An 18,546-nucleotide genomic window follows, 5' to 3' on the forward strand; every position below is an offset into this window, starting at 1 on the left:
ATAATTGTCTAGTAAGAATATCGCTTCTGTATTTTGATAGGGATTTTAATTGGAGCTTACGAATTTTTTTTTTTTTATTTGAGAGTATCTAAATGTATGTATGTATCGTAAATGTATGTAATCTGAATAAAACGATTCTTCGAATCAATAATTATGATGTAGCTTTGGAATCAACTCAAAATTTAAACCAAAAGTTTGTAAATTTACGTTAAATCTTAAATCGAACTAGTAGCAAATTTTTTTTTTAATGGTTAAATTCGATATTTTAAATTTTGTTTTTTTATGACAGGTCATTGAAATGGTGGGTCGCGTGTTGATGACTTATGGAGACGCGTGATAAGCGCCCAGCATCGTTACTTCAGTGATCGACTTTCACATTATCGTACCTTTATTATGTGACAAATCTTAATTAATCGTTCAATAAAAGTGTGGCGGTTTGTTTAATAATGATACTAAAATTGCTTATCATTGTAACAACTTTGTATCTAATATACACACAATTAGTCAGATATAAAAGAAAGATTTGAATGATGGAGTACTATAAGCCTGGAGCACACTCACTGCACACAGCTGACTTTGCCCTAAAATTATTCTTATATATCTGTTATGTTTATGATATGCTTGAAAGTGCTATATTTAAAGAAGTTGCGCTTGTATGTGACTGTTAATGTATGATAATTTAAAAAATGCACATGCATTTTTACTAAAATACCATCAAAATGCAGTCGTTTCGTATTAAAGAAAGGTGTCTTCTTATTTCTTTTAAGCCGTCACATGATTTATAACGATGCATTCAGGAAATGTAATGAAAACCCATCAAGTGCGTGTGAGCAATATGTTCCTAGCTTTATTGAAAGGGTGACATGAAAAACCTATTAAAGTTTTTAAGTGTTTCACATTTAACGTGATTGGTGGATAGAAGCGCGCGGAGGCGTGCGGCGGACCTGATTGGTTGAATTTTGACGTAAGTAGAAGAGTTTTCGCGCGCTTTGCAGCAGTTGTAGGAATTCCCGCGCGCCAGTGTGGCTGAAAATATCTGTTGCGTTCAAAGTTATGAAGACATTGTGAGTCGTCGTGCATTTTCAATAACATCAATTTAACGGTGAGTAGTTTTTACTTTTGTTTTAGGTTTTGTGATAGGTGGTAATCGTTAAGGCGATTTTTTGATGTATCGTTTTAATTAACGAAAGTTGTTGCAGAAACAAAAAACTCAGGCTAAGATTTGTTATTTATTTCATTTTGAATATATAATTTTTTCTCGGGGTAATAAAGTATTCAATAATATTGATATAAGTAATATAGCAGTTTAAAATCTCGTAACACGGTAATAAATTGTCACTATTAAACAGTAACATTTATTGTATTTGCATCTAGAAAAACATACTAACTTAATAATTTTAAACCTTTTTACTTTGTTTTTGTAAACATATTCTGATGTTTTTACCATTATCATTGAAAAAAAAAAACATAAATTAGAATGGATGGAGAGATTAAAATTCGTATAATAAAGGCATCTGAATTATATAAAGTTGAGAGTAATCACAAGGATACAAATTACAGAACAATGTATGGAGTTTACGGTTTCGATTAAATTAAATATATTATTAAAAATTGTGTATATTAAAAATAAACTGAGGATGTTGCAATAGTTTTTACAGGTTGCGAAAAAAAAGATATTATTATATATTTTAAATTGTAGATACAAGTAATTATAATTTTTTTCAATAAATTCACTTAATATTAACGCATGCATCTTAAAATAAACATCTAAATTTTCCTAAAGTTCCTATTTTAAGGTTTCAGTTCTATATCTTCATTTTTTCAATAAAATGCTAATAATAATATTATTAAGCTGGTTATTTTTTACCCCGGATGCCTGGAAGAGATCACTATTATGTGTTAAGGCCGCCTCATAATCTATTCTATACTTCTTTGCACTTAAAACGAATAAGGTTCCTTTATATTTAAGGTTCCGGCCCAGCTTCGCCTGTGGTACATTTATAGCCTATAGCCTTCCTCAACAATTGGGCTATGTATTCTAGAATTTTTCAAATCGGACCAGTAGTTTCTAAGATTAGTGCGTTCAAACAAACAAGCAAACTCTTCAGCTTTATAATATTATAGTATAGATTAAAGAGTTATAAATATATAAAATAAATAATAAACCTTTCAATTACCATGTTCATGTTTAATCCATTGATTTACGAAAAATTATTTTATATATAAATGGTAAAACTCTATAAAGACGACATTTCTATAAATAAATAACAGTTAAAAGACAACGGTTTCACGGTTGCAGAAATATCCAGGTTGTTTTTTCAGAACCTAAGAACTTCATGAAAAAAAAAAATACAGTCCATTGCTTAAAGGTACGCTAAAAACATTCACAGTTATCTTAGATTGCTTCGAGCTTTCAAAGTCGGAAAGAAAAAAAACTACAAAGAAACTTAATCTAATTACTAAATAAACAATTGACGGTTTTATTGATATTCATGTAATGATAAAAATAAGATAATAATAGCTGGAAATAGCTGGAACACCTTTTGCTATGTTTATCCTAGTTTAAAAAAGGGTCAACGAACATTTACGGAAAAGTTTTTATCGTAAGTCGTTGTTACTTATTACAAGGAAAGTAGCACCTCCGCAGCAAAGCAGCAATTAAAAACAATAATTATGCAACTATATAACACTAATATTATAAATGTGAAAGTTCGTTTGTCCGTCAATCACGCTGAAAGTACTGAACGGATTTTGATCGAATTTGTTATACAGACAGGGTATGAGTTGACTTGGGTGATAGGATACTTTTTATACCGATTTAATGCTTCTTTGAGATAAAACAGGAATCTTGATATGCGGGTGAGGCCGGGAAGAGCGTCTAGTTTGTAATAAAATCACTAGACTCTATGTAAAATCTCTCCAAGGATTTTTCTTTTTATTCATTTATAGATTCTTGATAACGGTATAAGATATCCATAGATCAGAGAATACAGTCCGAGAATCCAAAAGTAGCCTGCTGCTTGTTGCTTCATTTAATCCAGAAAACAAGCGGACTACAACAACAACAACAATAAAAATACCAAACCGCCATCAAATTGTCAGAACTAGACCAATATTTCAATGGGAAGCATCAACTTTCAATTAAAAGAAAGAATCATAAAAATCGGTTCACTCTGTACATAGTTATGAAGTAATAGCACAAAAAATGACAATCGACTTGATAACCTCCCCCTTTTTTTAAATTGGTTGAATATATGCTAGCTTTCCGCCTGCGGCTTCGCCCACTTGGTCAAGGGAAATTCTCAGGGGAATGAGACGTTTTCTCGCGAATATATTGAAAATCGTGTCCGAAGCGTAGGTGTTTTTTATTAATCATAATCTAGCTGCATACAGGAATTTTTAAGATATCTAATCATACTCATTAGTATACTAGTACCATCATCAGCCCATATATGTTCCCACTGTTGGGACACAGGCCTCCTATGAGGGTTCAGGCCATAATTCACCACGCTGGCCAAGTGCGGGCTGTCAGATGTCACATGTCGTCGTTGAGTAAGGCTATAGGCTATATATCTTCACGCTATGACGAATAGGTGCGGAGCACCAATGAAGAATGTTTCAAAACCGGGGCACATTTTTTTCTATTAAGAGCTTACGCTGCGTGCCCTGCGAGCGCTGCGAGTTAGCGTTAGCCCAATGTCCCCAACTATTCAAATTCCTATTCCATAAATCTGACGAGGTTCTATATAATATAAAAGCAACTGTCACACATGAAATGTTAATAAAAACGACAACAATTATAATCCGATATCCGCAACATTGATGTAACAGATGACCAAAACAGCCAATTACGCACTTCCGACTGAATGCGTTTTTAACCGCGAACGATTGACATTCGTTGTACCGTGTTACACGTTTCATTTAATGTACTTATTGAACTTTACCTTGTTTACATTTAACCAATTATTGTTATGGTCAAGTCTCATATCCCTATAATTATTATTTACCCGTGCTTCAACTCGAATAAATATGCCACGTTTTTACCTATATTATTAACAGTTGATGATCAAGTCTCCTGTGAGTTATGCGTAAAATAAATGTAAAGATGCATTAAAAACTGAAGAAACACAGATTATATAACAACGGTTACCTGAGCATAACACGAGGCTTTCTAATAAAAAAAATTTGAGAAATATAGTGAGCTAAAACATTTGATGTTCCTTATATATTTATTTTCAATTGTTCTAAATATGCCCCGCACCATGAGGTGAAGTATAAGTAAAAAGGGGTGCGATAACTCGTGGGTGGGGTTATACTTAGAAATTTTTCGATTCACCTGCTATATTTTTTATCTCGGTCCATGTTATTTGCTGTTGTATTTTATACTAGCTGTTACACGCGTTTTCGCCCACGTGTATTTTTTTCGACAAATAAGTTTTTATATATTTATCATACCGTTAATGAAGGCCTTTGTATAGCTTTCTATAAATAAGTAAACTTTATATATAGACATTTCAACTAATTCGATATTATTTTGATGCACATATATCGTAAAACAATGCACGTATATTATCTCTATGCGTTGTTATATAATGAATAAACAAGTTTTTCCTCTATTCATAGCAAATACTACGAAAATAACATTTAAGCGAAAGCAGATTATGTTAAATTTAGTATCATTTATTTCGAACATGTGTAGATTTATGCTCGTATTTGTTAGAATAATTATACAATGCGTGCAGATGATTAAATAATTTTAAATGCTAACATTATACGGAAGAATTTAAAACATTATTTTATGGTAAACCTTATTTGAAATAGTATACAAATATCTGGTATTTAATACAATCTTACTTTCTATCCTACTAATATTATAAATGCGAAAGTTTGTAAGGATGTATGTGTGTGTGTGTGTGTGTTTGTTACTCTTTCACGCAAAAACTACTGAACCAATTGCAATGAAATTTGGTACGTAGCCAGCTGGACAACTGGAATAACATACAAAAAACTTTTTATCCCGATATCCTAAGGGATACGGACTTACGCGTGTGTACCCGCGGGGCGCAGCTTGTACGGACACAATAGTGTCATTTAAATTCGATAGGAATCTATCACAGTGCAAAATATTTGTACCACAATTAAAGGGTATAGAAAATGAACTACCGCAATGCTCTATATATACAATATGAAAATAGTTTTCTGAACATTGAAAGAAAATACTATTTATTTATCCATACATAATATCAATAACAATAAACGGTCAGCTATCGTTTTGCTTTCTTAAAATTCGCCTAAATTATATTCAACTTTAATAACTTAAAAAATGAGTTGCAGGATATTTTGAATTGGAAATTTTAATTCCATTTCTAACAACAACAATTAATTATTGGATAATTGTTCAAAACTACATATTTAATATTTGATTTATTCACAACATTAAAAAACAAATTCAAAACTGTGAATCGTGTAGATGCCAATCATAAGGCAATTGGGTAAAGTTTAGCGGTAAGAGGTTTTGAGGACCGCAATAACCGACGCCATATTTCAATGTATTCATGAGATCTGTATTCCTATCGGTTTGGCTATCGTGCCATCTGTAGAATTTATCGTTATTGTATGTACGTATATATAAACAGCTATTTGAGTTATTTGATGCGTTTGTGATGACGTACCAAAGGAGTGGTTAGAGGTACTAATTTTATTGCAGTGGAATTGATGGCCACTATGAGAAAAACAGTGGACTTTAATTGTTAATTAGGAAAAGAATTATGGTTTTATATTTGAGAGGTTGTGTACATATAAATGTATGAGATGTAGGTGACTTTACGAATAATAAGCTGAAGAAACGCTAATCCGAGTTTCAAGTGGACCATATTTGAAAATTGGATATAATATAAGAACAATAGGGACGAAGCATCAATGAGTTATTTGTATTAATGCCAAACATACACTATTGTACTGATGACAGCTGATAATATAAGCAATGGTGGCTCAGTGGTGAGAACCTCGGACTTCAAAATCGATAAGTCGGGGTTCGAGACCGGGCGAGCGTGCAGGAAATAAATTGATTTTTCAATTTATCTGCACATGAGGATAAAGTTCGATAACATGTGACATCTGCCAACCCGCACTTGGCCAGTACGGTGGATTATGGCCTGATCCCTCATAGAAGGCCGTGTCCCAGTAGTGGGAACATGTATGGGCTGATGATGATGAGAGCTGACGAAGTGTTGTGGGCGAGTTAGTGTATTAAAAAAATAAAATCGGTAGGAATTAAATTATACCCAAACTTAAATGTGATTATTGTAACAAATATTTGAATTTGATTTCAAAAACAGTTCTAAGTTTAATATCGGCAAAGTTTGAAGCGATATAAATGGATAAATGATCGGTTTGCTTGCATTATTGCAGGTTTTGCATAGCAAGTGCTAACTCACTGCATTGTATTAGAGAAATTCCATTGCACACCATTTACCAATACCTGCGGAACATCGGAAGGTCTAAAAGCTATTTCGTTTAAATAGATATTAATGTATTACAAGATAGTATGTAGGTATAATTGATAGAAATATTTAGAAATGTATAATGTGACATAATTTATTATTTAGAAAATCTTAAATGATATGGTCCTTGAGCCAGACAGATTTCACAACCATTTCCTTCCGGGTTGATGATACCTTGTAGAATGGTCTATTATCCAATGATGATCTGCCTAGTGCATAAAAATGTTTGTTCAGTAATTTTCTCCTACTATTATTCACTTAATAGTTTATATACTAGGGGTAACATATAGTTACATAGAATTAATTACAGATATATATATAGTATATACCATAAAGTCCACAGAATATCAATGCGATTTAATAAAGGTAAAGATTTTCCACGAGAATAAATATCTCTCTTTTTTATTAAATACATCTTTTTTTTAACAAAATAAATTTAATTAAGTACACAACATACAAAATAATCACAGGGATTCATTGCTTCGTTACACTATAAACCCGAAACGTCGTGTACCAGGCGAGCATCTATTGAGAGGAGCTATCTCTCCCCGTCCTTGTTTGTGTGCATCATTTATTCTATGCACAATGTGTCAGTGTTGTTCGAAGCTTTCAAGATCACTCATGCATGCAGCTTTACTTGTATATTTTAAGGATACCAGTAATTGTTTGTTACTGTGTTAAATATACTATGGATTTCTATAAGTTACTCAATTTCTTAAGTTTGGTTGGTTTTATGAAAAAAAAAGATTTAAAAACATTTAGAAAGTCAAGTTTTTTTCTTGCTAAGAAATTGAGCGTATAAATGCAATGTTTAATTAATTATTATATCAAAAATATTGAATTAAAATATTAAACTATGCATGCCTTATCTATATGAACATTTTTGTAATATAGCTAAGTATACGCATATAAGATAGTAATTTATCTGAGTACAGATAACATAATATTCATTATACTAGTAGTAAAAGTAATAAAATAATATTGATATTTTTAAATGTAAAGAAAGACAGCAGCACAAACAATTTTGCTATACATAGATATGAATGAGATAGAAGCCCCGCCCGTTGTTTACACAACAGCTCCGTAACCCAAAACATTGTACCAGGTTGTCATAACTAGGAAGAGAATATGTGATAGTAAGATCCGATATTGTTTACAAACAAGCTCGAAATACAAAACAATGCACCAGGCTTTCAGAAATTCAAAGAGGACTTTACAATGAACGTATTATATTTAAATTTTTTTTATATTACAATTATAAGGTATGAGGAATGATGTGTTAATTAAAATTGCATACTACTGTATATTTGTAACCCGCGGCATCGCCCGCGTGGTCAAGTGAAATTAACAGAGTGGCTTGTTCGTAGCAAATACCACACAAATACGCATTATCAGTATCACAGTAAAAAGTAGTCCAAGTACATCGATAATTCTAGCAACCTTATTAGTCCCAGACACAAAACATTATAAAAACAATAATTAAACAAGTACTCAATGTAAGTTCTGCAATTGAGTCAGATTATAAAAAATTAAAAAATATATTAAAAACAACATAAAAAAATATTTAATTTAGGCCTTTTTACAGTACATGAATTTAATACAATAACAATTTATTTATAGAGTTATAGAGTAAAATTATAGAGTAAAATAAATTGTTATTATATTAAATTCATGTACAAAAAATTTTTTGTATTTGTTATGCTGAAGTGTCCAATAATTAATAGATAAGACTACCTCTAGAATTCTCCATTCGAAGGTTATTCCGTAGATGTCCAACCTATTATATACAAGTAGAAATGAATTTTCAAATCAAATTAGAATTGGCGAAAACATTGGTTTTTTTTTAAATAAAAGATTTGTTTATTATTGATCTACTCACCTTTCTGGTCTGAAATTTGTCTTCGTATGGTATAAGATATGATTTGCCTTATATATCGTATTTATTTTTTTATATTACCCTCATAGATGTTAGAATGTAAGGCACTTATAGAATGAAAATACATCTTGTACAGTAATAATAATAATACAATACTTATTAATTAAGGCTTAGTGAGCAACTGCAGAAAAAAATGTTATAATAATTTGCATATTGGATATCGATTGGTAAGTTCCAATATCACAATATGGACATTACAATACCAAATAATCTCAGTTGGCACAATGACACAAATAATTAACACAAACATAAAATAACCTCTAAATTGCAATAAGCACCTAGCCTTTTATAAACTGCGTCAATCGCTATTAATATTCATAAAGGACACAATTAAACTTTCTCAACAACCTTTTTAACTTTTAATGCCACTATTGTTTCGCAATTTTCTTTCTTGTATAGTTAAAACTGTTATATATTGGTGTGAAGAAAGTGAGTTATTATATTCGGTTTTAAAAGAAAAATTACTAGGGATATATTATTATTCGTGAGAGTTCAGTCGATATATTCATAATCATATAATACGATGTTAACATAAGTATATAATAAGACTTAACAATTAATCACATTTATTTGGGCTATGAATGGCTTCACTTTGCTAAGGACTTTGGAAAAAAAAAAATGAAACAAAGTTTGATTTGTGAGATTAATAATATAATAATTATAATTTCTGTAAATATACTGTTAATATAGTATTTGTAATATTAATAATTATAATTTCTGTAAATATACTGTTAATACACATTCTAATTTTTAACTATATTATATTTTGAATCTGAATTCACAACTCGAATTCCGATATTTACAGAATAAATATAGCAAATTTATTACACTTAGAGCTCTTACAATATTTAGATACGCCAACATTTCATATTTTCGATATCGTTTTTTATTCGATCCCGTGTAAATATTGTTAAAAGCCATTACAATAATATTTCTTTTTCTCGACCATAGACGATAGCGGTTAGATATCAATGTATCCACTGTAACATTCAATCTTTTATGTCTAAGTGTATTAAAAGGTTATCGTAGTTTGTCACTATTTTTATCAGGGGGATTATACGAAGGGCTTTGTCGATATGTCCTTATGGGACGGCATTCGCGAAATATCTCTCCATCGAAATAGGGTTGCGGCAAAATACACAGCAATTAATATTGTTAATGTTTATGTTGGTGTATTTTATCATTCCTGATTCATTCAGGTTTCTTCTAATAAAATAAAGCTATTGTTTTTTCGTTGATTTAAACCCAGGTGCACGTGTACGAATAATAATTAATATCAATACCCACTACGATAATTTGGCGCTATGATAATTAATCTTCGTAAATGAAAGCTAAAGCCGATGTTACCGCTACAGGCAGGCACCTTTATTGTGACAGGTCAGGCTGACTTTGATGTTCCGCAAGAGGATCGCCCTTAGGTGTAATGCTATCGGAATTTACATTTAAATTTGTATGCTACTTGTTTGGGTTTTGTCAAAACTAAAACAAAAATCACACTACATATTTGCTTTTTTTATAATTGTGACTTTGAAGTCACTGCCGCTGCAAATATTCTCAATTAATTTTGTATGATGAATTTACCAGGTTGTCGTATGTTAAGTCATTCTAAGTCCGATTTATTTTAATGTTTAAATGGTATATTTAACCAACATTTTCTAAATCTTGTAATCGAAAAAAAAAAATACGATGGCGTATTGACCATAACCTATGGCCTAATGAAGAATATAGATTCTAAGTAATTTAAATAAAATCTGCACCAACAAACAGTCGTTATTAAACACACATTGGTAGACGCAAAGCACGTATGAACATAATTCACATTTCAAGTCTAGTAGACAAACTAATTGGAAAGGAAATGACGTCAATACTTCAATCAACCACGAACAGGTCTGGGCTGAATGATAATTGTGGGGAAACTTAATATCTTCGCCTATCCCGTGCATCTGGCCTCTATGAAATTAAGGTTAAGATGCAAACTTTGATAGAATAAGTTTCATGAAATACTACCACATCAAATACATAAGAAAAAAATCACCAGAAATTTCTTGCACGAGTAATGTATTAGTATTAGACTTTTAGTATTAGATTAATTTAGTATTAGGATTGCAAACAACCAAGGACAATTTTTACAGTAACATAAATATAAGACATAAAATTTATCTATTCATTTTTGCTGTGTTTGATTCATTCGCTGAATATTACAAAAAGTTGTAGGACATTTCTAAATTAGTTATGTACGAAAAAAAACTGATGGACTGTCAAAGCGGCCAAATACTTCTCCGGTATCCAGTGTAAGAAAGAAGAAGAAAGAAGAAAGAAAAAACATTTATTTGGCGACATGAAACACAAAAACACAGATGAAATAAAAAATAATAAAATAAACAACTAAAACAAAAGTAAATAATAATAGAAAAGAGAGAAAAAAAAGTACAACAATAGCGTGTCCCACAATACCGCCAAAAAGGATCTAGTTTCTGTATGAAAGTCATGATAATAGCAGATTCCTAGATAATAGCAGATTCCTATTGTAATGTTATAATATCCTACATAATACAGAATAAATAAACAAACTTCGTTCTGAAATCGTGGCGCTTAACATGCAATTCAAAATTAATCGCAAGTAACTTGTTAAAAGTTTTGTTTGAATAAATCATTGTATTGACCGGAAAATTAAAAGTATCGCATTAGATAAGTTTATTATGTGAACGTGAGAAGATCGTGTGTATGTGTAAGAATATCATATACGTAATGGAAATAAAGAAGCAATTTTATCCAAAAAACGAATTACTGAAATTATATAAGCATATTACCACGCATACCGTTTTTGAAAATGTTTGCTTTTCAATTTAATAAAAAAGGTTACTAATTAATGTTGTTGTGACATCATTTTTGTTATTAGATATTAGATATACTTGGTTAGGTCAGTGGCTTAAATATGAGTTGTTTAATTAACATGAACTCTCCGAAGAATAGATAAAAAACAAAATGCTGGATAATAAACTCGTATGTTATAAAACGTGATGAAAAACCTAATAGCTATATATTACTCTACAAATAACGATAATAAACAGGTCACAAATAAAAGCGATATGAACGCACACAAATCGTTGGGCCCGACCCCCGGGACTCCAAGATAAGTGAATTCGCTACAACGTGCGCCCAATAGATATCGTTGGGGTTTTTTTTTTATTTTTGTTTGCTCAAATATCGAATTAATATTAGTGCTTGTATATCGGAATGTGGCTGTGTTTTTATTTGAATTTTATAAAGTACAGATCGTAATTCCACATGATATACTGGATTTAATAAATGATGTAGAACCACAAATAGCATAATACTATACTAGTAGTAGAACTTGAGCTGCCATGTAAAGACATACATAGCGATGTTTATCAATACTAAATTTCAAACTGATATTTTTTAACATTGTTATTTTTTTATAATATACAATTCGATGCATTTCAATTTGTTTAATTATTTTTCTGATGAATTCACACTAAATAGAACTAACTATAATCACAATATATTAATAACCCTAATTCGAAAGAATAGAATTTGAAAAAAATACGAATATGGACATGTATTTTCTTCTGTCTGTATGTAAATTCTGTGTGAATTATAACTATTCGAACGATATGGTGATGTTGATTGGCACTGACGTTTAGAATTTCGTTGCTTCATCATATATCATCCTATATAAGGATGTCCTGAACCAAACTACCCATTTGAGAGGAACAGTTAAATTTTACTAATTCTAGAGACAGACTGTATTATAGTTATAACGCACAACCTATATACATAGGAATATGAACAAGCAACTAAATTTATTATTATAATTGTTTAATTTGAACTTAACGTGTAGAGTTTCAAACTTAGCTCTACTGTAGATCTGATATTAACTTTTTCAGGGCGAAGCCCTACAGTCGCGTCTTCGTCTACGTATTCGTGGGTTAAGAGTCCACCCTGGCCAAAATACAGTTACAGTATACCTACAGTTAGATTTTGTTACGCAACTATAAACATTATAATAACAGCAGCAAAAAAATACGCTTTAATTCACGTTAGTCCATGAAAACAAAGCAAATAAATCATAAATCCCAATCGTTGATTAACAGGTTAAATGTCGTCTGTGCAGCCTTTTAGGACGTCCACTGTTGGACATAGGCCTCCCTCAGAGATTTCCAAAACAACCGATCACCAGCGGCTCCCTGCCACTTTAATCAGGTCGTCCGTCCATCTTGTTGAAGGCCGTCCAACGCTGCGACGTCCTGTACGTGGTCGCCATTTGAGAAACTTTCTGCCCCAACGGCCATCGGTTCTTCGGGCTATGTGCCCAGCCCAGCGCCACTTCAACTTACTAAATTAATTACAGCTTAAATGTGTGTATGTGAAGTCCCGTGTCCCCTAGTGGGGGATGGGGCAGATGATGTACATCTGTTTCACTGATCAATTTTTTTACGGACAAGTAGGTGATCAACCTTCTGTGTCCTGCCAGACTGAGACATTTTTTTTTGTGCGTCCCCACCGGGAATTGAACCCAGGACCCCTCGGTTCTACGCTCATGCGTTAGCCACTGTACCAAGGAGGCGGTCACAGCTTAAATGTGCTCGTCACTAATTAATTATGTCAAGCAGGGTTCATCTATTTAATTCGCCTAATCGTTTTAGGTCATTGAAAATATATTTGATACATTTGTCATTTGTGTTGAATGGTCTGTTGCAGCTATCTTACATGTTTGCATGTAATGCATATTTATATGTAAATTATCATTGAGGTATTTTATCAAGTCTTGTCTAGAAACGCTCTGTCGTTGGCTTCTTGTTTGTAATAATGGCAATGCTACGACTACACCAATGCGTCTTTTACGATTACAAAATGTGAATGATATTTGTTTAATGACTATTCATTCACATAAAACTCACCACATCATCATTGCTGATGTACTGAACCTGATTAAAACCATAATTTGAAGTTAAAAACACGACTTTCGTTTGTTTTACAAGTAACCATGATATTTATTTGTTCCATAATAAGTAAACTTACTCCAGATAAAAGGTTTTACGTTGAAGGGTTCAGACGGTGAACACTTTGGTTCATTCGAGACTTGAGTCAATACTTCAGTCTAACTTCACTTTTAATTCATTTGACAATGCATTGGTCAGGTCAGCGTGGGTCAAACCCAATACGATCTAAGCACAAGAAATGGCAGGTGAATTTTATCTATTATTATACTATTATTATAGTCGGTAGTATAAATAGGGCCATATTATTCTGAGCAGTCCTTTTTGACATTATTTGTATAGAGCGTATTTTTTACAATAAAACATAATATTTTTATGTGGAAGTCGAGCACGCTTCGACACAAATTGGGCCAGCTCGCATCGGGGAAGTACCACACCCCCACAGAAAATCGGCGTAAAATAGTAACAAGTGTTTCGTTTCGTGAGTGGGGGAGCCGGAGGCCCATATCCTTTTCCTTACCCTTCCCAATCCTTTCCTTAATTCCTCTTGTTAATCCTTTCTTTATCCCTTACCAATTTAAAGTCGGCAATTCATTTGTAGAGGGTAAAGTCTGCAATTTGACCTTATGTCTTCTTTAATTGTTCTTGGGCGGTGGTAGCGCTTACCATGAAGCGACCCACTGCTGACTATGACATAAAGCAACGTGTATGTTAATTTATTATATCATTGCGGTACATTGTGGCATCATTTTAAAGCAAAATTCGTTCTCGGCGGATAAAACTCAAAGTATTAAATCGCACTGTTGCGACGTAAGAAATAAGGCAAACCAACGTAAAAAAAACACTTTCGCATTTAAAACATAAAAGATTTAATTAAAAAAAAAATGCACTTGGAATTTTACGGGTATTATCGGCATGGCTAGTATAAAATACAATCAAAAAAATAAAAATTACTATGTAGAAAATTCAATTCAATACAAATAGACTAGGGTATTTTTACTAAATAATGAATTTCACATTACATTTTTCTGTTGTTAATTTAAATTGAACGTAAAAGTTTCTTTCACAATTAAGGTGCTATTTTATGAACGAATTATAACAATGAATGAAACTAACTAGAAACTAAGTTTTTTAATATTTTTAATTTTCAAATAATATTTTATTATCATGTGTGCATTGCGCACGAATAACGAAATTAAATAAAAGCTTTTTGTATACACAAATATTAAGTATAAGTATAACATAATAAAACATTTAAAACAAGAAGGTAAGGAAACTCGTGTGTAAGTGATATTCAAACTGCGTTCATTTTATTTGTAAAAAAAAGCGACAGCAAGCGTAACGTTGAAGAAAATCAACCATTATTTACGTAACGTGATGTTGGTTTAGGACCGGATTGAATTTACAACCAAGAAGCTTCTTTTAATGTTATGCTGAGTGTTAACCTTGTGTCACTATTGTACTCATGATATTGTACGTTATCAACTTTTGTAGTAAAATAAAGACCTATGGTTGTAACTGTAATTCACACCTCATTATGCGAAGTATCAGAAAGTAAATTCTCGAAAAATTCGTTATGCCTTGGTTCGCAATTGTTTCATTGATTACACGATCAGTTATCCACGCAATCACATCATCTTGCGCACCATTAGAAATATATTTTTAAACTGTTCTCTATTAATTAATTGCATATGTAAAGAAAACATTTTTTACCTTATTTAAAACCAGCTTTGCCAAATTATTTCAAGTCACTGAGGTACGGAAATAATTTGTTTATATCCAACTAGTCAATTCTTAGTTTTGTAAAAACTGAAAATATTCTCATATGTGTATATTTTATGAGATAAGAAAGTTAATTTTTATGAATTTGTGTCCAACAAAAGTAGGTGACTATGGAGGACGAATTCCTACAATATCTCCAATCACTGGATAGTTAATTATGTTAATATAAATGTTACCCAGTAATTATGCTAAGTATAGAGGCATTTGACTAAAAGCGTTAGATGAAAGCGAGCTGCTATGCATTATTCACATTCTCAGCACCGTTTAATGTGTAACCAGTCTAAATAATAATACTAGGACTATGCTACAATTGTGGTAAAGTAATTGCATTTTAATGAGAATATAAATGTTACGTGTATATCGTTTCATCTTCTTCCTGATCAATATTTTATTAATTTTAGGCAAAAACTGGTAGACGAATTTGTACGGCAGGCAATAAGTGTATGGCCTAGAATTATGTAAAGGGTAGATTTTTTTTAGTCTACGCTATAGTGAAGTGAATTGAAAATTATGTCTCCCAAACTTACCATCTATTGGTGATTGCTATCCAGTTTTATCACGTATTCAATACGCCTGTCTCCGAGTACTGTTTCTGTTTCTAATAAAACATACTAAAACAAAGGTAAACATAATTTAACACTAACATAATTAGAGTAAATAAAAATCAACGCCGCGATATAACCACCTTTAGTGCTTTCTTACGTTCTCGTAAACCAATAAATAATTTGTCGAGATCGTCTGCGGAGGCAAAGCTAGCCGTAAAGTTTACATTATTTCATTTTATCGTCCCTAAGGTGTGGTTAAATTCTTATTTGATTACGTTACGATACTAAAATTATCGCGGGATTCATTGTGTTTCGCAGACGTCTCAATAAATTTTATGATAACCGTTATTTCGTTTAAGATGTTTTATTGTTTGCAAAAGCCTTTATGTCCGTTTTTAATTTCTATCAATGATTGCACTGCTTCGTTTAATTGCTTATACATAAACCATTAATTTGTGATCATTAAATAGTAAAGGTACAATTACCGTTTATAATGTATTAGAACATTATGTTTCACATTATTAAATAAACAAGTCTGAAACTAATTCGCTCATACCAATCTTGACCAGGAACTCGCAGTGCCGAAATGGGTATATTATTATCATAATTTTACTCATAATGATTATATCCTCCAAAAATTACCGTCTTTACCGTCCGCATACCTGTTATATTAGTACATTGTTATGTATACTTTAGAAGTGGAAAAACACTACATTCAAATATAAATCAGTTTATCTTTAATTTTATTCAGTCCACATTGCTGCTTTCAAATATCTTCGAAATTTCCACCAGCTATAACTACAGTGACTTCAACCGACAAATTTCAACAAAAAATCTCGCTATCTGCGCATAGGTAAAATGGATTTAATTCAACATTAATAAATGCTACTTAGCATGCAAAGTACGCCCTATTACCCGTATAAATCTGCGGAAACTTGTCTGTCCCTACTCTAGGCAACTTTTAACTTACAATCAGACGGTTACGCAAACTTTCGCTCATATTTACGATTCAAGGATTCCTGTGTTCTATAGGAAATAAGAATTAGTTTACAAGAGTTTCAACTGATGTGTACTGAGTTACTTGACTTAATTGTAAATGAAATTATTGCGTTTTAAAGCTATTTTATTCTGATCCAACACGGTGATCTTAGGTCTCCTTTTAGAGGCGTTTTATAAGCCGAGCTGTGTTTTCTTTAGGAAAACAATTAGGTATTTATGAAGCTGCCTGTTAAATCTGCTTAAGAAGCTTTTATCTTATTATAAATATTAGAACTGCGGAATGTAGGTCATATTTCGATCAACGAAGTACTACTACTAAACTGGTAATGGTTACCGTAGACCTAAGTTGATGAACATTTTATGTAGACGGCATCGTAAAAGCTATAAAATTATTTTTGTCAGTTTTATTGACATAAAGTGTTTTAAAATATATTTCTGCAACATAAAATACTATAAAAAAATATACTTCTAATTTACCTAACAATTATGTAAAAAAGTCAAAAGTACAGTAAAACGTCATTAAAGTTTGTATGTATATTATTACTAGCTGTTTGCCCAGGTTTCACCCGTGGTACATATATAGCCTATGTCACTCAGTGTAGTAGCAGCTTTCTAATGGTGAAAGATTTTTTGAAATCGGTCCAGCCGTTGGCGTGATCAAGGGAAATAGGGATTCTTTTATATATAATCGATTACTTATGATAAATGATAATATTCCATTGCAATATATACATATTTTTTTGGATAATGATTTTGCGTAATGACATTATCCCTCGAAATCCGTTTATTAAAAGTTTGAAGTAAAAAGGACAAGTGTGGGTCGGCTAATTAGTGTCACGTTTAACCGTCCTAATCCTTTATTATTACACGTTATGCTTTTAAATATAAATGTTATTTGTTTTTTATTTAAACCTAAATATTATTTTATAATATATTAGCTACACGCGCCCCGCGGTTTCACCCGCGTAAGTCCGTATCCCGTAGCAATATCGGGATAAAAAGTTGCCTGTATGTTATTCCAGTTGTCCAGCTATCTGCTTATCAAATTTCAATTCAATGGGTTCAGTAGTTTTTGCGTGAAAGAGCAACAAACACACACACATCCTTACAAAGGATAATATACCTGTGTACCTGTGTACAAAGTACGGTTTATAAGTGGGTTATAAGTTGTAAGTCCGCCTTCTGTGCTGTGATTGTTGGTATACGTTTTAGTTTATTGTATTGTATATTACATATGTTTGCAAGAAAGTCATTATCATCATATTTGAGCCCACTGCAAGAAAAGAGTCCTCCTATTTGTTGTTGAGATGTTTTCCTTCAATGTTTCGAGCAGTGATAGACCAGGTCTTAACCACCGATATTCAAAGTAAAGTTAAAAAAAAGTGTTACAATGTTGGTCAAATATTATCATTCCATCGGCTTTTTAAAACGATTTCTAGTTACCTTTCCATTGCGCTTTTACAATATTTTATTAGAATACATTTACTATAAATAGATTGACGGATTGACTCATTGAACCTTTTAAACCTTTCTTTAATCCTATCACTAACAATTTGAACTCGATAGACACTCATTTTATTTAAACCACCAGTTTCACTCCTCTGATCTATCTCAGTAGTAGTGTATACTAAAAATAGCCTAGGTTCAACTACATTTCTTCCATTTATCAACATTGTAGATCATTAAGAATAAAAATTTTCATATTTACAAAAGTTAACAAGGATAAGATGTTTAGAATTGTTGGTATGAATCGACCATCGCTGCGGGGAGTCCTTATAGGATATTTTAATGCGGGTTTTGACATGACGGAGGTTTCGTAT

General features: G+C 31.8%; 1 protein-coding gene across 1 annotated transcript in view; it reads left to right on the forward strand.

Moving 5' to 3' along the window:
• Window positions 1–1,004: 1,004 nt before the first annotated feature.
• LOC119829116 (tachykinins) overlaps window positions 1,005–18,546 on the forward strand; it is a 39,677-nt gene continuing 22,135 nt past the window's right edge. The window contains exon 1 of the mRNA XM_038351505.1: window positions 1,005–1,102. The gene's annotated coding sequence lies outside the window, so the exon portion shown is untranslated. The remainder of the gene's footprint in view (window positions 1,103–18,546) is intronic.

Source organism: Zerene cesonia, chromosome 9 (assembly GCF_012273895.1).
Source record: "Zerene cesonia ecotype Mississippi chromosome 9, Zerene_cesonia_1.1, whole genome shotgun sequence".
Taxonomy (NCBI): domain Eukaryota; kingdom Metazoa; phylum Arthropoda; class Insecta; order Lepidoptera; family Pieridae; genus Zerene; species Zerene cesonia.